General features: G+C 35.7%; 2 long non-coding RNA genes across 2 annotated transcripts; both read left to right on the forward strand.

Moving 5' to 3' along the window:
• The first annotated feature begins 7251 nt into the window (after positions 1 to 7251).
• LOC148305816 (uncharacterized) lies at positions 7252 to 10665 on the forward strand. Its single transcript, XR_015838110.1, has 3 exons — positions 7252 to 7653; positions 8882 to 9063; positions 9759 to 10665. It is a non-coding gene; the product is annotated as an uncharacterized LOC148305816 (long non-coding RNA).
• Positions 10666 to 19701: 9036 nt separating this feature from the next.
• LOC148305817 (uncharacterized) lies at positions 19702 to 23115 on the forward strand. The gene is made up of 3 exons (XR_015838108.1): positions 19702 to 20103; positions 21332 to 21513; positions 22209 to 23115. It is a non-coding gene; the product is annotated as an uncharacterized LOC148305817 (long non-coding RNA).
• The last annotated feature ends 17 nt before the right edge of the window (positions 23116 to 23132 follow it).

Here is a 23132-nt window from a genome sequence, read left to right on the forward strand (position 1 = left end):
ACTGTCATCTACACTACTTTCTCAATTTTCTTTCAATTTTAGAACTGTCCAAAAGTCGTCCAATCTCGTTATGAGATTTTTTTTTCCTGCCATTCATTGTGGTAAAGTGTCAAAAGATTTTTTTTTTAAAAACTAGAAATTGTTCAAACATAAAACAGTTTATTGTGAAGTTTTGAAGTTAGTAACTTTGTGTATGTCGGTGTTGTATATATACATAAATCTATTATATACTATATATTACCACTATTTGTGGTATTTTCTAAGTAAAACTTAAATTAAAAATGGTTAGATTTTACCAAAAAGTAACTGCCGAATCAATTTATGAAAATATTAACAACTTATGTAATGATTACACTTTTTTTAAACGTGATCCTTAGTATTTTTCATACAAGTAAACAAATAAATCAGTTTAACTGTCCCGTTCCGAAGGGGGTATCAATTTCTTTACTAGCGCTCCACAGTTTAATTATCGGTGGTACATCGCCAAGTTTGCACGTGTGTGTGTTGTGTTTCCAATACCCAAACGTTATTTGGCAAATACAGAGTGTTTTTTCTCGTTGCTAAGAAAAATTATAAATTATTCAAATTATCTACTAACATTTCTTGGTGCATCGCATTTTTACATTTATTTTATAAAAATCTGCCTTTTTACACTGTAATTAAGTTGTCATAATTTTAATATTTATAAACTTTACCCTAACAATGAGTGGAAAACAATTGACAGATGATATGATTGAGCAACTTCTGAACGATACGGACACTGATGTATCTTTAAGTGATGATGAAAGCGATTTAGGGTTAGAAAATAAAGATGATGTTTCCGACACAGATAACTATATAATCGAAGAACTTTCAGCGTGGAGTCCGTAGATATAGAAGACAACAGTAGAAATGAAGAAGAAAATTTGTTCACTTCCAAATCAGGCTACAGATGGACAGATATTCCTCCACCTTCTTCAAAAACCCATTCCCACAACATAATAAGATCAACATCTGGTATAGCTGGACCACTAGCAGCTGCAAAGAGTATGAAAGAAATGTTTTTTTCTTTTATTACTCCTACCATGATGACTGAGATAATACGTTGTACCAACAAATATTGTGAAGAACGAGGTATTACGGGAAACGCAATAACAGAAAGCGAAATACAAGCTTTTATAGGATTTTTATCAGCATCTGGCAAAAATAGAGGTAGAAAACAACACATTAGTGAGCTTTGGAAAACCAACAGAGTATTTAAACAGTTCTTTTATGCAGCGGCAATGCCTCGTGACCGGTTCCAGTTTATTTATAGCAAAATTCGGTTTGATAACAAAGCTACGAGAAATGAAAGGATGGCTCTGTCTGGCCATAAACATGAGGCAATAAAATTATTTTTTGAACAGTTTGTGGAAAATTGCACGATAAATTATTCACCTGGATCCCACTTATCAATAGATGAGCGCCTAGCTGTCTTTAGGGGAAATTGCCCATTTAAGGTGTATATAAAAAGTAAGCCAGGGAGGTATGGAATAAAAATATGGGTGGCGGCAGAAGCCGATAGTGGATATATTTGTAATGCACAGATTTACACGGGCAAAATTAACAATGTACGGGAGGTGAATCAAGGTCATAGAGTTGTGATGGAGATGGCCACACCGTATTTTGGCAGTGGACGAGGAATTACAGTCGACAATTTTTTCACATCTGTGGCCTTAGCACAATCATTGATGGCGGAAGGACTTTCTCTCACGGGGACAATGAGAAGCAACAAAAGAGAAATACCTGTAGCATTTCAGAAATCTCCTTCACGAGAGTTATTTTCCTCACTGTTTGGGTTTTCGAATAATATGACCCTGGTATCGTATGTTCCTAAAATTAAAACTGCTGTAAATCTTCTAACGACAGAGTTTTATAACAAAAGCGTCGACGTTGGATATAAGAAAAAACCGGAAATAATTTTGCATTACAACAAAACTAAAGGTGGAGTTGATTTGGGAGACAAAATGACGAGAGAATATTCATGCGCCCGGTCTACAAGGAGATGGCCACTTAGATTTTTTTTTGAAATCCTTGATATGGCGGCATTGAATTCTTATTTTCTTTGGCTTAAAAAAAATCCAGAATGGAAACAAAATGACAGAAGTAAGAGAAGAAAATTTATTCAACAATTGGCCATGGAGCTCGTGACAGATAACGCAAGAAAACGAAGCAGATTAAAATCAAATGATAAGCTCCATCAAAAGGCATTTAGCTTATTTGCAGATGAAATGGGGGAAGAATTCCCCTTAGATAAACCATGTACTTCAGCTTTCAATCCACCTACACAACGAGGTCGCTGTAATTTCTGCCCCCGCAAATCTGACAAAAAAAAACAAAATAAAGTGTGTCGTTTGTGACGAATTTATATGTTTGATACATAAACACGAGGTAAAAAAGTTTCACTGTCCAAACTGTTCATTCAACGTTATGTGATTTTTTATATTGTTTTTTAATGTCTGAATTTTGTAAACATTCTTTGTTTTCTTCCCATAATATAACGACAAATTATAAGCACGCTGTGTAGTATGCTTCACTCTCTCTCCTCACCCCCCCCCGCACGCATCGTTCCGGCCAACATCCGGCCGAAGCGCTCCAGTGATGATTGAACTTCGGTTAGAATTGGATGCAATCACCGCAGAGAACTTCTTCGCAACTATGTTTTTTCGAAAATTATTATGTTTATTGCAGAAAAATCAAATTATTATGGATAAAATAGAATAACAATAGTATGATAAACATTTTGGCATAAGTAGAATTTGTAAAAACACTGTATTTATAGCATTTTACTTGGGGTATTGCCAGTACCCCCTTCGGAACCTACGGATTATTTTTTTTTCCTCCGGACCGGAAAGGTTAAAACGAATGTAAAAAAAACAATATACAGAATCAATCGCCAAAGATTGACAATGTTTGCTTTTGTTTTGGGGAGTTCGAAGGCACGGCAGACGGCACACTAACACATTGATAGCGAACAACTGACCTTACTCAATATGATTTTTGATCTTTTATTTGTTCTTTTTTTTAAAATAACTCATTCGAATCTGGTCCGATAATTTTTGTTTATATCTCAATTTGTATGTAATTGTTTGAAAAACGATTACACTAAAGGAAAACGACGTAAAAAAATTACCTATTAAGTAATTAATAATTTTCCGCGATGGTGGGTCTGATCAGACCCACCATCGCGGAGGAGGTGTTAAAAAAGAAACGTACGTGTAAACAATTTATTTGAACAATACAATAAATACTATACAAATAGAAGTACGATACAGAATATTGCAGGGTTGAAATAAATTCAGGAGTACTTGAAATTTCAACAACTTCGGCGCCTCCTTTTTCTGATAGTGAGTTGGACTTGCAGCACCGGCTCCTCTTGAAGCGGCCGGTCTTTAAACTCTGCAGCGTCTCGCCTGGAACGTTTTTCTCCGGCTCGGGCGATTGCTGCCGCGCAACCGGCCGCAGCGCCTGCACCTCCTGGAGCAGGACCTCCTTCTGGGCCGCCTCCTCCGGTGCCTGGAGCACGGGTGACGCCTCTTACGTCGTCGCGAACTTGCGCCGCCTACCGCAGGGGTGCTCTGAAGAGGTTGAAGGAAATATCATACCCGCCAGTCGACGCCAGATAGATTTTTTTCATGTTTACTTCACTGAAGTGAAGTAAACATGAAAAAATCTATATGGCGTAAACTGGCGAGTATGATATTTCCTTCAACCTCTTCAGAGCACCCCTGCGGTAGGCGGCGCAAGTTCGCGACGACGTAAGAGGCGTCACCCGTGCTCCAGTGCTCACTTTATTTCACTTCTCAATTTTAAACGGAAAATTTTTACAACACATCCATGCCGAAAAATGCGGATTATAATTTAAAATCGGCTCCTCTTGAAGCGGCCGGTCTTTGAATCTCTGCAGCGTCTCGCCTTGAACGTTTTCGAGCACGAGCGACGCCTCTTCCGCCGTCGCGAACAGGACCGTTTGCGCCGCCTACCGCACGAGTCCTCGGAAGAGGTTGAAGGAAAGAAGATCCCCGCCAGTCGACGGAAAATTTTCATTTTAACACTTTTCAATTTATTTTCCACAGTAATTTGTTTGTCGGGTTCTCAGTAAAATATTAAAAATATAAATAAATACTAAACGGACAATTTTCACAGCACATCCATGCCGAAAAATGCGGATTACAATTTAAAATCGGCTCATACGATTCTATTCGTATGAAAATTCGAATGATTTTGTTTGAGATTCCTTCAATATTTTCGAATGTTTGTTTGCAGAGATTTCTCTAATATTAGAGTACTCGCGTGAACGCGTACCTACTTGAAAATGAATATCCAACGTACTTAGCAAACTGGTATTTTGTAAAATTTTGAACAATTTACTAAAACATATGTACTCTCGATGACTGATGTACTATTCAGTTTTCACGGGCGATATTACCATCCCTTTCCTCCATAGCTTATAATGATAAATTCACAATTCTAACGGAAATTGATTTGACACGATAGCTGATTACAAACATATAATCTAATCATATATTATAATCAAAATATAGGATGGCGCAAAATTAATCATTTAATTAAGTTTTTGAATGACTTTTTTATTAAATAAAAAAATATATTTCGAGTGATGGAATCCTTTTTTTGAACCTTTTCAATTTTTATGATGAAAACTCATGACTTAAATTACATTTTGTTTTAGTCAAAACTTTGATGAGACATGCCCAATTTCATCTGTAATTGTTTTCCCAGTTACGAGTTACAATGATTCATTGTCTCATAGTTCTTTTTAATTAACGTGTGTGTCGCTTGTGTGTTTAGGAATGTTGTGCCGGTCGCCAGTTATACTGGTGCTGAAGGGAGATGTGAATTTGCTAATATTGGAGCAAGGTATGCATTCTTCCACGTGGCTCATTTTGCAAATACAAAACGCATTATCACTTTAATATTATCACGTAAATTGTACCCTAAGGTACAATTTACGGGGATGTTATAAGCTAGCGCCTGTATTCCACAATATGAAGTACTTGTTCCCGTACCCATTGTACAAGAATCTACTGCTCACTTCCGTACCAAGTAATCCTAACAAAACCTGACTAAGTCAGACCAATCCTGACCAATCCTGACCAAACCTGACCAAATCAGACCGATCCTGACCAAATCAGACCAATTCTGACCAAACCAGACCAATCCTGAGCAATCCTAACCAAACCATTAATCAGTAACATTTTACGATCCATAAAACATGTTGACTGTTGTACTTGTTACATTATATTATATAAATTATTACACTGTTATAAATTATTAATTTTACCAGTATTCAAAAATCCTGGTAAGAAAATATTGAACAAAAAATATATAAAATCATTCCTCGCCTTCCTTATCCTTACATCGCGATGTAAGGATATGCATCGTGCAGTTTAAATCATCACATTCTCCTGTAAATTATTGTCGTTTTAGACTCACGTGACAAAAACCAATAGCGAAAGCAGATTTCAAGTGAGAGTACCGGCCCTGTGTAGTGTCTTCGTTACCACGTAAAATTTTACCAGGATTTGTATATTGGATATTGAAATGGGTAATTTAAATTGTTCATAGGACCAGTATGTATGTTTATCTACGTTCAATGAAATAAAAATAAAAATGTTAAAAAATTATTTTCTCTTTTTTAATTTTTTTATGTATTAATTTTAAATCAAACACAGATTTTTTGAGTCTACTAAGTTAGTGAGTCTACTAGTTTTTGAGTCTTCTAAACTTAGTAGACTCAAAAAATCTGTGTTTGATTTAAAATTAATACATAAATTAAAATGGAGTTCTACAAATTAAACGTACAAATCAATAAATAATTATTTTCTCAGTCTAGATTTCGCCAAAAATGAATATAGGACACGGTTGTACATTGTAATTCCTATACACAGGACCAACCTGCCAATGGTTACGCCAGTAGGAAGAGCTACCGCTATGTTAAACTATATCACATTGGATATTGATCTGTTCCATGTGTCCGAAGGAGTCTTCCGAAGCGGGATTCTTCTACACATTTAACAAGAGTCTTCTTGCTTACTTTAAAAAAAAAAAAAATTAATATTTTTATGTATACGCCTTAAATGTTAGTTTGTAATGTATACTTTAATTATTGAATAAATTGAAATTGAATTGTACGAACAAAAACATGGACAGAAAACATGGATAGTTAGAAAAAATGCAGGTCTACTGATGCAGATCTTAAGAATGATCGGATCTTACTCTGTACTTATGTTCTTCTAAATCTGTCCCCCCTGCCTCCACAGGTCCAATACATAAATTTTTGGTTTCCATTCGGACCTATCTGATAATAAAAAACCTTTTTTGAATCTTATATCAGTATTTAATCAATCATGGAAAGTTTTTCGCGATGAAATATAAAAATATTATATAAACTTAAACTTTCAATTTTTAAAGTCCCCATCACTGTCAGCGGAGCATGTAAGTTAAAACTTACTAGTTGTACAATGATAGTGTGTGCTTAAGGATCGTGACCATAATGGATTGTTATGCCTTCATCTCCCCGGTAACCTGCATACAGTAAGGGTGTTTGTGCACTACACGGAATTTTACCGACCGGCAGTCCGGTTTTGAAAAATGAAAGCGACCACGACAGATTAGCGTGATCGAATTATTGGGACAAACGCCCTTAGAGGGATTACACGGAAATACATGGAATTTTACCGTCCAGCACGTCAGTTAGCGTTTTAAAACGATAATTGGCTTGGATTGGCTTGGATTGGCTTGTGCCATTGTCCATATTTCTTCGGATCGGTGCTCTTGATCGGTGCATGAACACGTTGCGCGTAAATTTGATCTTATGGTGTAAGTCAGTAACATATAAATAAATTTATGATTTTTTTAGTTACACACGGTATGTATTACATTTATATCAATTTATTACATGTGGTTTATAAACATTGACGCGAAAAAGGTATATTTTTTAATAATATCACAACTATAACCTGAAAGAATCCCTAACATACTGTCTAAAAGTATCTGATACTTTTATAAATCATGACTTCAGATCCGACGGAACCGGTATGTCTCGCAAGGATATCAAAAGTCGACAGTAAAATTCCGAGTAGTGGGTAAATATTTCTACGGGGACAGAATATGTGTTGAAAAAAAAATAGAATGAAATAAATATTCTTACTAGCCACACTAAAAAGAGCCTACGCAGAAAAGTCAGTAGATAATTATACTCAACAGCCTTATAAAGACTTAAAGAAAACTCAAATGTCAAAATCAAAATAACCTAAAAATGCCATTGACAAAACTCGGTAAGATGCGTTTTGTCACTTTCCCGACTTGGTTCAGTGCAGAAAAATGGCTAAATATGCATTTTACAGAGTTTAATGTTCATGATATATTTAGGCTATATTGAATTTGACATTATTCAATGAAATTGAGAGACGAAAAAATCATTTTGCTGGTAAAAAGATTTATTATGTCTAAACCATAACTTCGACCCAGAAAATGAACAACACACCCAAAGTTTTTAAAAGAGCACATAGTCCTATCAAAAATAATCATTTTTAATTTGTGATAAAACTTAATCATTAGGTAAATAAATAACCTGGATCGTATCAAATGTAAGAAAATTGCAGTAAAAAAAAGGCAAGTCATTAAGAAAAGAGTTCATAAAATTAATATTGTACCTATCCGAGAGTATTTTTCACATATTCCTTCCCATTCCTAACTATCCTACCTGCAGACAGGCCTCTAAAATAGAGTATAGTATGGGCGGACCTCATCTTTCGCACAATTCGCTATTTCGCACTTTTAAAAAAAATCTTTTTTGGCAATAATGCAAAAATGTTTTGTTTCCGTTCAGTTGTTTACCTTTCACATTATGAAATGCCTATGAACCGGGTAGGTGATTTGTACCCTTTATATGTAAATTATTCTGAACTTCATGTATCACGTTAACGATGTAACCAATAATGATAAGAATCTCTTGTATATGCATGTAGAATATTGTATAGGGAATAATATCAATGTATTAGCGAATATTATTGTTGTCAAATATGTGTATGCACGCGGTACGGTATAAAACCGTAGCCCCTAAGGTGCACTTTAGAAAGGGAAAGCGATATGGCTGTCCTTTTCCCTCGACCGCTGATTGGTCGGACGTCCCCACTGTCAAGGGACACACAGCGGTCAAGTATATATAGGGCCCACTTTGGTTAAATAAATTAGTTCTGTTCTGTTTTTACTGCCGAAACTTGTGTTTCATTTCTCCGCTCCCGCTCTTCGGGACCTCGCCGCGCCGCCAGCCTGGACCGCTTCGCCTCTCTGCACCTTTTCCAAAAGCTTTTTTCAGAGCTATTGAGGTTGACTTGTCGGTCTAGTGCTTTGTTCTTCCCGGCTCGCCTTCTAGTCACCTCCGTCTATATCTAGCTTGGCTGGGTACAACAGGGCTGTCTAGAACGCCACCCCTTACAACGGTGGCAAGCTCGGACAGAGTTTGGTGGAGGCCAGCAGTCGATTTTAGTTTTTTCGCATCGCTCGTAACCGCATTGGTTACAACATAATAAAATATTATTTTGAGAAATAAAAAGACTTTTTTTTTATTCACTCACATTTTTAGTAACCAACTAGTTTCGGCAACAACCTGTTGCCCTCTGAAGAGGGCAACAGGTTGATGCCGAAACTAGTTGGTTAATAAAAATGTGAGTGGATCAAAAAACAAAGTCTTTTTATTTCTCAAAATAATATATCAATATGATCGACAATATTCATGCTTTCAATATTCAAAACACAACATAATAACCTCAGGGTATACCATTAACATAATTTGAAATGGGTAAAATTATGATATAAATTTGTTTCTTCTTAAATTCAGATACACCTGCCAGCGTGAGTTTGTCCTGAAACATTTGCCTGATGACAAGCTGTACCGTCTCATATCCAATGTGTACAAGGTAGTTCCTCCAATCCTGACCGAGTTGGGCAAGGCCAAGAACCCATGGCCCAATATAGATGCCCACTCCGGAGTTTTACTTCCGGTAACTGTTCTTACATATGGTATGTATTTGTATCCAACTGCAATCTTAGATTTCTCGACTCTTTGCATAACTAACCCTTTCATGAGTTTTTGCAAATAACACATGTATCCAAGGTGTGAGATTACGAAACACTTATAGAGAGAGAGAGAGAGAGAGTATCTCTAAATAAATAAATAATTGCATTAAAAATATTATGTTCATTCGAAGTTTTTAGAAATTAAATGCCAAATTTTTCACAAACAATTGGCAAGCCACAAACAAAAAAATGACAAGTTTGTTACAAACAGTTATCACTAATTTAATTTTTTATGTTTTTTTAATAATAAATTACAAATTAGCAGACTCTAAAAATCAATGTTTGATTTTAATTTTTATTATATATGATAAATATTACTAACACAATGCACGTCTGACGTGTACATCTACACCTTATTCTATCACTTGTATTGCTGTATGTACGGTGCTCTCTTTTGCTCCACATCCATGGTGTCGGAATATATAGCTCTCTTTCTACTTCTCGCTACGTTATATCTTTCTTCTCTCTCATGTAACAAAATGTGCCTAATAAATGTCCTTCAAATTTAACATTCAATTCTCGATTATTGAATCGCCCAATATTTCGCATTTCCAAGTTTCCCTTTTTTTTTCAAAACCAATGTAATTGTATTTTTAGTTGAATGTACTGTATGCATAACCAAGTATGTAATGTTGCAGTATTATGGGCTGAAGGAGATGAATTACTACACGGTCCTGTCTGGCGTGTCCCGTGCTCTCGGTGTGCTGGCACAGGTTTGGTCTCGTGCACTTGGCTTCCCCGTTGAGACACCCAAGTCCTTCTTCACGCACGGACGCTCTCATGAAGACCCTTAAAGCATAATTCAGTCACTAGGCGTCACTTTAAATGAGAACTAAACTTGTACAAGCGCATGAAACTTATAGCTAACATAGTTATATCTTTCAAATATGATGTTTAATTCACATTTGTCAATAGATTTATAGATCTATGTTCTTCAATTATTGTTCAGTATTTAAATCATTTATTTTTTAAGTATTTATTACATCAGGTTCATTTTTGATGACGGCATAAATTTTAGCCCTTTGTTATTAATTTATTAAACTGTTTAAAATAATTATTGTATCGGATACAATCCTTTGATAAAACAAAGGTGATAATGTCAACCATGCAGATGTATTATTATTTATTTGTTATTTAGTAGACGAACTCTCGAGTTCTATCCGTAATTTCATCTCAGCTCATCAACTCTCGATGCTGTATCGAGAATACCTTACAGGGGTAGATAATATCCGACTCTCAATTAGGCACTTGCATAATCCTTAGAATAATCTTAGCAGAACCAAATATGTAACAAGGAATGCCAGCAGCTCATTACCAAGAGACTTAATGACAGTAGTAATATTAGGCGTAAATTAATGTGATTCGTAGTCAAAGTGTTCAGCAATAGAAATAAGAACAAGTGTCAAAAATCTTTTTATGTAACATTTCATTCCGATCCATGAAAAATATTGAACCATTTTTTTTTTGTAATTCCACCAACAGATTGTGAGTAATTTAATGATTACGAAATTGACAATTTTTATGAAATAAATGAATAGTGAATCCTATAACATTTGTTTTAATTATGACTTTTTACCAAACCATGTCACCATACATCCAGTCTAAAAATTATGACATCAGGGTATCCTATGCATATGAACCTATTACAGTCAAATTATTATGTAAATAAACAAATGATAAAATATTAACATAAAATAACTTATTTAAAATAAATAAATAACTATTGTTAGTGCAGCCGGAGATCATAAATGATCGGGATGGTCTCCCATTTATTTGTGTGTACATATTTACAAGCCACAATATACCTCTCAATGATTGTTACCTACTCTGAATTCATGTGAAAACGCTACCTAACTAAATAATCAGAATATGAGGGTTTTTTTGCTGGCATTTTCCAGTTTCGAAATCCCAATTTCACAAAATCTGTAAAAAAATCTTACATATTAAAAGGTTTTTTACTTTTTACCATTGGGAAGAAAGGGAGGTGAATTTTGCAAATGAAAATGAAGATTTTTTTATAAAATAGAATCTTTAAAAAATATTTTAGGTGTAATAAATTTCTATGCCATTGTTTTCTTGTCCGCGCACAGGTCCATAAGGCACTACATCGGTACTCCAATCCCAATGTACCACCAATAAATTATAACACATGAATGTAACTGAGGTAGTCTTACGCTTCAAGTTCCATTTCGGGAACTATGAAACAGCAATGTAAAATTTCCTTTACATTTAACATCATCCTTGCCAGGAATCGAACCTAAACCTTAAGTCTGGTTGACAAACGTGTCAACCACTACGCTTGAAGGGGATTTCAATTTCCAATGTGGTAATTGGTGATTCATGACTTAATAGACGGTGATTTAATGTAACTTTTATTTAAGTTGAAGTTTATTTAGGTTCTAAGTTTAAAATGTGCCCAAATCAATGGGTTGATTAGTATAACTTTTCATGAGCAGATCTCCACCCAGGACATCGCTAACCAACGACCGTCCATTTTCCAGCTTGCTGTCATCCAACATTACCTCTCCGTGCGTACCGCCCCAACCGTGGGGCCATAAAATACCAGGTCAAGTAGCGTATGGCCCCACATTTGGGGTGAATATAAAAATCAGATTGACAATTTTTATTTATTACAGTGGAACCTCGGTATACGTCCTTAATCCATGCCAGATCATGAGACTTATACTGAATAGGACGTATACCAAACATATTTTTTCCATAAGAAATAAATAATCCCTTCCCACGAAAAAATCTTTTTTTTCGCATATACATTGACTTCTTCTTCTTCTTCTTATTGTAGGCCTTGCGGCCTGTTTTTAAGGCCATCGCCTCCTGCGATGTCGATTCCCTGCTATCGACCCATCTCTTCGGTGGTCTGCCCGAGAGTCGTCTACCATGGGGTTGGCCGTACAGTGCGATGTGGGGGAGGGGGTCTGGATGGTTCCATTCTCCTCACGTGCATATACCATTGTCTCCTTCGTTGACTTCCCCACCTAACGACATCTTCCATCTTCCATATTTCCCTGATCATGGCATTTCTTATTCTATCTCGAAGACTCTTGCCTGATATGCTTCTTGGAGTCTTCATTTTTGACACTCTAAGCGCTTTACATTGACGTGGTTGTTTAAATTAATTCAAATACTGCTTAGTACTAAAATAGATAAATTTGGATTAAAACAATGATAAATTTAAACAAAAAGTTTAACTAAATCTTTAGTACATATAACTAAATAAAGATAAAATAAAGTCTTTTTCTTTTCATGTCAGAGCTACATAAATAAAATAGAACTTGGTGTGAAACAAGGTGAAATAAATAACATTTAACCTTACTTTACCTTGGTGAGAAGAATCAAGTGCTTATGATGCTGAGAAGGAGATGTTATTATTTGTAAGGAGAGTCCGCTTCCAGTAAAGCATCAGGAATGACTGGTTGAGGCTCATCAAGTTTTACTCTTACTAAAAATCTGTCTAAAGAACTTTGCTTTTGCCTTCTCCTCAGGATGTTTCGAAAATGTGACATTGTCTGGTCTTCCCAGACAATGTCACATTTTCGAAACATTCTGATCATCCTGGTCTTCCCAGACAATGCTATTAACTAATAAGTTCTTGCATGCATGCAAGTCGTATTCCAAACGAAGGCTAAACCAAGCAAAATGTTTGGCATCCATGACGTATACCAAGTTGGACTTATTCCAAAGCAGACATATACTGAGATTCCACAGTATATGCATGACATATGTTTAAAATTTTGATATTCAATCTAATGGTAGCGACTGACCGGAGCCATTTCGTCATAACGCGTTACGATGCGAGCCTTTTGTATAATCAGTATAGCGAGCCGAGCACTCCATCCATAGTTTCGGATGCTCGCCTCGAGCGATGTTACGACAAAATGTACCGGTCAGTCTCTACCATAATTCAGCCTTAGAATAATAGATAAATCATATAAAAAACTCACTCTGCAGGGTACAACCTTTTTATTAATAACTTACTACTCGAGAGGTTAGACTGTAACTATGACTGTACCCCCAGACCTACCTCAGCTTTCTGTACCATCATAAACAGTAGCATACAATCAGAGCATCTGGGCACCGACTAGGGCTTTCCGATTGGTCTGCATGTCAGTACAGTGAGGCGGTAGGTAGATCGGGAGCCAGAAAGGGGTTGAGTAAAAGAAACAAGGCGAGTATTCTATTCTAATTAGTTTATTCCTGCTCTATTGTTATAAGTTTATTAGTGCTCAGAAAGAATACGAGTAGGGGGTGAACGCGAAGTGCTTTCACTAGTGTGAAAGCACTCCGCATGTACATAAATGGGGGGCTTCAGGGTTGTTCTACATCTTTAATCGACATTTCATTACTGCTTATAAACATATTACGAAGGCTGTTCCCTGAGTGTGGCATAAAAAATACCTTTATTGGGGAACAGCTATTCACAGAAAGAATGACAGCTTAAGTAACAAATATTTACAATCACACACAGCAAAATCAATTGATTGATCAATGTTCGAGAATAAAAAACGCCAGAGGACGCCCACGCCGCGAATATCTTTGCCACTTTTACGAGGACACGGGCTGTCTAAAGTATGAGGAGCTGAAGAGGGTTACGCAAAATAGACCAGAGTGGCGAATCCTTGATAATTGGAATTCCTTGATAATCGTGTATCTCTGAAGAGTGAACAGTGACTTTCCGTTATCTGATCACTCATGATGTCTCCATTGCACTTTTATTTTGGATGATTACTATCGAGTACATTCTTGGTCTTCGTGAGCTGGAGCATGGCCAAGATGTCGAGCAGGAAGCCTCCCCGAGCGTTGGTCACGCCGGAGAGCAGCTCGTGGAGCGCCTCGTCACTGTATATGACCGATTGCAGATGGCGGGGGTGATCCTGGTAGTCTTGGCGTCTCTGAAGTGAATAACAAGTTTTCGCAATCCGAGCAAGGATAATATCTCAATTCCAGTCAGCAAGTGCAATCATTCAAAATAAGTCTTACCTTGAAACACCCTTGAAAGAAAGACTCGAAAGAATGCCGTTGTATGGCGTGGTAGAACAGGAAAGCCGCCTGCAAGCTTGCGCCACAGACCACAGACTAACTATTTATATACACAGACTAACTATTTTATAGCGCAGCTGCTAACTACCACCGCGTAGCATGTCGCATCCGCGTGAGGCATGATCGGCATGAAGCAGTGGTTGTAAACATGTTTATTTTTACTGAATTCAAATAATTTGTGTTTTTAATTTTTTAACTATATTTTAAGTCAATATCATAAAAGATAGAATTTTAAACTTTTATTTGTTATCTTCAAATATAAAACGTGGCGGTTAGCTCCAAAAAACACAAAATGATTCTGGGATTTTGACTTGAGTTCATAATTCAAGATAAATTTTTGTCCATAATGCAGTTAAAATTTATTTTAAATACAGTGAAAATGGTAAAATTTTCATTGAAAAATATAAACAGAATTGCCCAAAATGGTGTAAATATTCATTTAATGTTCGCCATTTCTTACATAGATTTGCGGGTCTTAGAAATTATGAATATAATTTTGTACGGTAATAAATAAAACTAATTTTTGGGTATAAATTATTTTTATATACAAGTTCGTTAGACATAATAGGTAACAAATTTAATTTTAATATTGACAAGTAAATTATTATCAAAAAATCAGAAGACAATCGCTACTTTTCTTGTTAAAATCGATGTCTTCATCACTTACTGACATTTCTTACAAAACCACGTTTTCTGTTTCACTTTCAAATTCTGTATCTAAGGTTTTTGAATTCTAAATCACTGTCATCTACACTACTTTCTCAATTTTCTTTCAATTTTAGAACTGTCCAAAAGTCGTCCAATCTCGTTATGAGATTTTTTTTTCCTGCCATTCATTGTGGTAAAGTGTCAAAAGATTTTTTTTTTAAAAACTAGAAATTGTTCAAACATAAAACAGTTTATTGTGAAGTTTTGAAGTTAGTAACTTTGTGTATGTCGGTGTTGTATATATACATAAATCTATTATATACTATATATTACCACTATTTGTGGTATTTTCTAAGTAAAACTTAAATTAAAAATGGTTAGATTTTACCAAAAAGTAACTGCCGAATCAATTTATGAAAATATTAACAACTTATGTAATGATTACACTTTTTTTAAACGTGATCCTTAGTATTTTTCATACAAGTAAACAAATAAATCAGTTTAAAACGAATGTAAAAAAAACAATATACAGAATCAATCGCCAAAGATTGACAATGTTTGCTTTTGTTTTGGGGAGTTCGAAGGCACGGCAGACGGCACACTAACACATTGATAGCGAACAACTGACCTTACTCAATATGATTTTTGATCTTTTATTTGTTCTTTTTTTTAAAATAACTCATTCGAATCTGGTCCGATAATTTTTGTTTATATCTCAATTTGTATGTAATTGTTTGAAAAACGATTACACTAAAGGAAAACGACGTAAAAAAATTACCTATTAAGTAATTAATAATTTTCCGCGATGGTGGGTCTGATCAGACCCACCATCGCGGAGGAGGTGTTAAAAAAGAAACGTACGTGTAAACAATTTATTTGAACAATACAATAAATACTATACAAATAGAAGTACGATACAGAATATTGCAGGGTTGAAATAAATTCAGGAGTACTTGAAATTTCAACAACTTCGGCGCCTCCTTTTTCTGATAGTGAGTTGGACTTGCAGCACCGGCTCCTCTTGAAGCGGCCGGTCTTTAAACTCTGCAGCGTCTCGCCTGGAACGTTTTTCTCCGGCTCGGGCGATTGCTGCCGCGCAACCGGCCGCAGCGCCTGCACCTCCTGGAGCAGGACCTCCTTCTGGGCCGCCTCCTCCGGTGCCTGGAGCACGGGTGACGCCTCTTACGTCGTCGCGAACTTGCGCCGCCTACCGCAGGGGTGCTCTGAAGAGGTTGAAGGAAATATCATACCCGCCAGTCGACGCCAGATAGATTTTTTTCATGTTTACTTCACTGAAGTGAAGTAAACATGAAAAAATCTATATGGCGTAAACTGGCGAGTATGATATTTCCTTCAACCTCTTCAGAGCACCCCTGCGGTAGGCGGCGCAAGTTCGCGACGACGTAAGAGGCGTCACCCGTGCTCCAGTGCTCACTTTATTTCACTTCTCAATTTTAAACGGAAAATTTTTACAACACATCCATGCCGAAAAATGCGGATTATAATTTAAAATCGGCTCCTCTTGAAGCGGCCGGTCTTTGAATCTCTGCAGCGTCTCGCCTTGAACGTTTTCGAGCACGAGCGACGCCTCTTCCGCCGTCGCGAACAGGACCGTTTGCGCCGCCTACCGCACGAGTCCTCGGAAGAGGTTGAAGGAAAGAAGATCCCCGCCAGTCGACGGAAAATTTTCATTTTAACACTTTTCAATTTATTTTCCACAGTAATTTGTTTGTCGGGTTCTCAGTAAAATATTAAAAATATAAATAAATACTAAACGGACAATTTTCACAGCACATCCATGCCGAAAAATGCGGATTACAATTTAAAATCGGCTCATACGATTCTATTCGTATGAAAATTCGAATGATTTTGTTTGAGATTCCTTCAATATTTTCGAATGTTTGTTTGCAGAGATTTCTCTAATATTAGAGTACTCGCGTGAACGCGTACCTACTTGAAAATGAATATCCAACGTACTTAGCAAACTGGTATTTTGTAAAATTTTGAACAATTTACTAAAACATATGTACTCTCGATGACTGATGTACTATTCAGTTTTCACGGGCGATATTACCATCCCTTTCCTCCATAGCTTATAATGATAAATTCACAATTCTAACGGAAATTGATTTGACACGATAGCTGATTACAAACATATAATCTAATCATATATTATAATCAAAATATAGGATGGCGCAAAATTAATCATTTAATTAAGTTTTTGAATGACTTTTTTATTAAATAAAAAAATATATTTCGAGTGATGGAATCCTTTTTTTGAACCTTTTCAATTTTTATGATGAAAACTCATGACTTAAATTACATTTTGTTTTAGTCAAAACTTTGATGAGACATGCCCAATTTCATCTGTAATTGTTTTCCCAGTTACGAGTTACAATGATTCATTGTCTCATAGTTCTTTTTAATTAACGTGTGTGTCGCTTGTGTGTTTAGGAATGTTGTGCCGGTCGCCAGTTATACTGGTGCTGAAGGGAGATGTGAATTTGCTAATATTGGAGCAAGGTATGCATTCTTCCACGTGGCTCATTTTGCAAATACAAAACGCATTATCACTTTAATATTATCACGTAAATTGTACCCTAAGGTACAATTTACGGGGATGTTATAAGCTAGCGCCTGTATTCCACAATATGAAGTACTTGTTCCCGTACCCATTGTACAAGAATCTACTGCTCACTTCCGTACCAAGTAATCCTAACAAAACCTGACTAAGTCAGACCAATCCTGACCAATCCTGACCAAACCTGACCAAATCAGACCGATCCTGACCAAATCAGACCAATTCTGACCAAACCAGACCAATCCTGAGCAATCCTAACCAAACCATTAATCAGTAACATTTTACGATCCATAAAACATGTTGACTGTTGTACTTGTTACATTATATTATATAAATTATTACACTGTTATAAATTATTAATTTTACCAGTATTCAAAAATCCTGGTAAGAAAATATTGAACAAAAAATATATAAAATCATTCCTCGCCTTCCTTATCCTTACATCGCGATGTAAGGATATGCATCGTGCAGTTTAAATCATCACATTCTCCTGTAAATTATTGTCGTTTTAGACTCACGTGACAAAAACCAATAGCGAAAGCAGATTTCAAGTGAGAGTACCGGCCCTGTGTAGTGTCTTCGTTACCACGTAAAATTTTACCAGGATTTGTATATTGGATATTGAAATGGGTAATTTAAATTGTTCATAGGACCAGTATGTATGTTTATCTACGTTCAATGAAATAAAAATAAAAATGTTAAAAAATTATTTTCTCTTTTTTAATTTTTTTATGTATTAATTTTAAATCAAACACAGATTTTTTGAGTCTACTAAGTTAGTGAGTCTACTAGTTTTTGAGTCTTCTAAACTTAGTAGACTCAAAAAATCTGTGTTTGATTTAAAATTAATACATAAATTAAAATGGAGTTCTACAAATTAAACGTACAAATCAATAAATAATTATTTTCTCAGTCTAGATTTCGCCAAAAATGAATATAGGACACGGTTGTACATTGTAATTCCTATACACAGGACCAACCTGCCAATGGTTACGCCAGTAGGAAGAGCTACCGCTATGTTAAACTATATCACATTGGATATTGATCTGTTCCATGTGTCCGAAGGAGTCTTCCGAAGCGGGATTCTTCTACACATTTAACAAGAGTCTTCTTGCTTACTTTAAAAAAAAAAAAAATTAATATTTTTATGTATACGCCTTAAATGTTAGTTTGTAATGTATACTTTAATTATTGAATAAATTGAAATTGAATTGTACGAACAAAAACATGGACAGAAAACATGGATAGTTAGAAAAAATGCAGGTCTACTGATGCAGATCTTAAGAATGATCGGATCTTACTCTGTACTTATGTTCTTCTAAATCTGTCCCCCCTGCCTCCACAGGTCCAATACATAAATTTTTGGTTTCCATTCGGACCTATCTGATAATAAAAAACCTTTTTTGAATCTTATATCAGTATTTAATCAATCATGGAAAGTTTTTCGCGATGAAATATAAAAATATTATATAAACTTAAACTTTCAATTTTTAAAGTCCCCATCACTGTCAGCGGAGCATGTAAGTTAAAACTTACTAGTTGTACAATGATAGTGTGTGCTTAAGGATCGTGACCATAATGGATTGTTATGCCTTCATCTCCCCGGTAACCTGCATACAGTAAGGGTGTTTGTGCACTACACGGAATTTTACCGACCGGCAGTCCGGTTTTGAAAAATGAAAGCGACCACGACAGATTAGCGTGATCGAATTATTGGGACAAACGCCCTTAGAGGGATTACACGGAAATACATGGAATTTTACCGTCCAGCACGTCAGTTAGCGTTTTAAAACGATAATTGGCTTGGATTGGCTTGGATTGGCTTGTGCCATTGTCCATATTTCTTCGGATCGGTGCTCTTGATCGGTGCATGAACACGTTGCGCGTAAATTTGATCTTATGGTGTAAGTCAGTAACATATAAATAAATTTATGATTTTTTTAGTTACACACGGTATGTATTACATTTATATCAATTTATTACATGTGGTTTATAAACATTGACGCGAAAAAGGTATATTTTTTAATAATATCACAACTATAACCTGAAAGAATCCCTAACATACTGTCTAAAAGTATCTGATACTTTTATAAATCATGACTTCAGATCCGACGGAACCGGTATGTCTCGCAAGGATATCAAAAGTCGACAGTAAAATTCCGAGTAGTGGGTAAATATTTCTACGGGGACAGAATATGTGTTGAAAAAAAAATAGAATGAAATAAATATTCTTACTAGCCACACTAAAAAGAGCCTACGCAGAAAAGTCAGTAGATAATTATACTCAACAGCCTTATAAAGACTTAAAGAAAACTCAAATGTCAAAATCAAAATAACCTAAAAATGCCATTGACAAAACTCGGTAAGATGCGTTTTGTCACTTTCCCGACTTGGTTCAGTGCAGAAAAATGGCTAAATATGCATTTTACAGAGTTTAATGTTCATGATATATTTAGGCTATATTGAATTTGACATTATTCAATGAAATTGAGAGACGAAAAAATCATTTTGCTGGTAAAAAGATTTATTATGTCTAAACCATAACTTCGACCCAGAAAATGAACAACACACCCAAAGTTTTTAAAAGAGCACATAGTCCTATCAAAAATAATCATTTTTAATTTGTGATAAAACTTAATCATTAGGTAAATAAATAACCTGGATCGTATCAAATGTAAGAAAATTGCAGTAAAAAAAAGGCAAGTCATTAAGAAAAGAGTTCATAAAATTAATATTGTACCTATCCGAGAGTATTTTTCACATATTCCTTCCCATTCCTAACTATCCTACCTGCAGACAGGCCTCTAAAATAGAGTATAGTATGGGCGGACCTCATCTTTCGCACAATTCGCTATTTCGCACTTTTAAAAAAAATCTTTTTTGGCAATAATGCAAAAATGTTTTGTTTCCGTTCAGTTGTTTACCTTTCACATTATGAAATGCCTATGAACCGGGTAGGTGATTTGTACCCTTTATATGTAAATTATTCTGAACTTCATGTATCACGTTAACGATGTAACCAATAATGATAAGAATCTCTTGTATATGCATGTAGAATATTGTATAGGGAATAATATCAATGTATTAGCGAATATTATTGTTGTCAAATATGTGTATGCACGCGGTACGGTATAAAACCGTAGCCCCTAAGGTGCACTTTAGAAAGGGAAAGCGATATGGCTGTCCTTTTCCCTCGACCGCTGATTGGTCGGACGTCCCCACTGTCAAGGGACACACAGCGGTCAAGTATATATAGGGCCCACTTTGGTTAAATAAATTAGTTCTGTTCTGTTTTTACTGCCGAAACTTGTGTTTCATTTCTCCGCTCCCGCTCTTCGGGACCTCGCCGCGCCGCCAGCCTGGACCGCTTCGCCTCTCTGCACCTTTTCCAAAAGCTTTTTTCAGAGCTATTGAGGTTGACTTGTCGGTCTAGTGCTTTGTTCTTCCCGGCTCGCCTTCTAGTCACCTCCGTCTATATCTAGCTTGGCTGGGTACAACAGGGCTGTCTAGAACGCCACCCCTTACAACGGTGGCAAGCTCGGACAGAGTTTGGTGGAGGCCAGCAGTCGATTTTAGTTTTTTCGCATCGCTCGTAACCGCATTGGTTACAACATAATAAAATATTATTTTGAGAAATAAAAAGACTTTTTTTTTATTCACTCACATTTTTAGTAACCAACTAGTTTCGGCAACAACCTGTTGCCCTCTGAAGAGGGCAACAGGTTGATGCCGAAACTAGTTGGTTAATAAAAATGTGAGTGGATCAAAAAACAAAGTCTTTTTATTTCTCAAAATAATATATCAATATGATCGACAATATTCATGCTTTCAATATTCAAAACACAACATAATAACCTCAGGGTATACCATTAACATAATTTGAAATGGGTAAAATTATGATATAAATTTGTTTCTTCTTAAATTCAGATACACCTGCCAGCGTGAGTTTGTCCTGAAACATTTGCCTGATGACAAGCTGTACCGTCTCATATCCAATGTGTACAAGGTAGTTCCTCCAATCCTGACCGAGTTGGGCAAGGCCAAGAACCCATGGCCCAATATAGATGCCCACTCCGGAGTTTTACTTCCGGTAACTGTTCTTACATATGGTATGTATTTGTATCCAACTGCAATCTTAGATTTCTCGACTCTTTGCATAACTAACCCTTTCATGAGTTTTTGCAAATAACACATGTATCCAAGGTGTGAGATTACGAAACACTTATAGAGAGAGAGAGAGAGAGAGTATCTCTAAATAAATAAATAATTGCATTAAAAATATTATGTTCATTCGAAGTTTTTAGAAATTAAATGCCAAATTTTTCACAAACAATTGGCAAGCCACAAACAAAAAAATGACAAGTTTGTTACAAACAGTTATCACTAATTTAATTTTTTATGTTTTTTTAATAATAAATTACAAATTAGCAGACTCTAAAAATCAATGTTTGATTTTAATTTTTATTATATATGATAAATATTACTAACACAATGCACGTCTGACGTGTACATCTACACCTTATTCTATCACTTGTATTGCTGTATGTACGGTGCTCTCTTTTGCTCCACATCCATGGTGTCGGAATATATAGCTCTCTTTCTACTTCTCGCTACGTTATATCTTTCTTCTCTCTCATGTAACAAAATGTGCCTAATAAATGTCCTTCAAATTTAACATTCAATTCTCGATTATTGAATCGCCCAATATTTCGCATTTCCAAGTTTCCCTTTTTTTTTCAAAACCAATGTAATTGTATTTTTAGTTGAATGTACTGTATGCATAACCAAGTATGTAATGTTGCAGTATTATGGGCTGAAGGAGATGAATTACTACACGGTCCTGTCTGGCGTGTCCCGTGCTCTCGGTGTGCTGGCACAGGTTTGGTCTCGTGCACTTGGCTTCCCCGTTGAGACACCCAAGTCCTTCTTCACGCACGGACGCTCTCATGAAGACCCTTAAAGCATAATTCAGTCACTAGGCGTCACTTTAAATGAGAACTAAACTTGTACAAGCGCATGAAACTTATAGCTAACATAGTTATATCTTTCAAATATGATGTTTAATTCACATTTGTCAATAGATTTATAGATCTATGTTCTTCAATTATTGTTCAGTATTTAAATCATTTATTTTTTAAGTATTTATTACATCAGGTTCATTTTTGATGACGGCATAAATTTTAGCCCTTTGTTATTAATTTATTAAACTGTTTAAAATAATTATTGTATCGGATACAATCCTTTGATAAAACAAAGGTGATAATGTCAACCATGCAGATGTATTATTATTTATTTGTTATTTAGTAGACGAACTCTCGAGTTCTATCCGTAATTTCATCTCAGCTCATCAACTCTCGATGCTGTATCGAGAATACCTTACAGGGGTAGATAATATCCGACTCTCAATTAGGCACTTGCATAATCCTTAGAATAATCTTAGCAGAACCAAATATGTAACAAGGAATGCCAGCAGCTCATTACCAAGAGACTTAATGACAGTAGTAATATTAGGCGTAAATTAATGTGATTCGTAGTCAAAGTGTTCAGCAATAGAAATAAGAACAAGTGTCAAAAATCTTTTTATGTAACATTTCATTCCGATCCATGAAAAATATTGAACCATTTTTTTTTTGTAATTCCACCAACAGATTGTGAGTAATTTAATGATTACGAAATTGACAATTTTTATGAAATAAATGAATAGTGAATCCTATAACATTTGTTTTAA

This window comes from Brachycentrus maculatus, unplaced genomic scaffold (assembly GCF_059751285.1).
Source record: "Brachycentrus maculatus isolate JH-2025_06_01 unplaced genomic scaffold, ASM5975128v1 h1tg000261l, whole genome shotgun sequence".
NCBI classification, from domain to species: domain Eukaryota; kingdom Metazoa; phylum Arthropoda; class Insecta; order Trichoptera; family Brachycentridae; genus Brachycentrus; species Brachycentrus maculatus.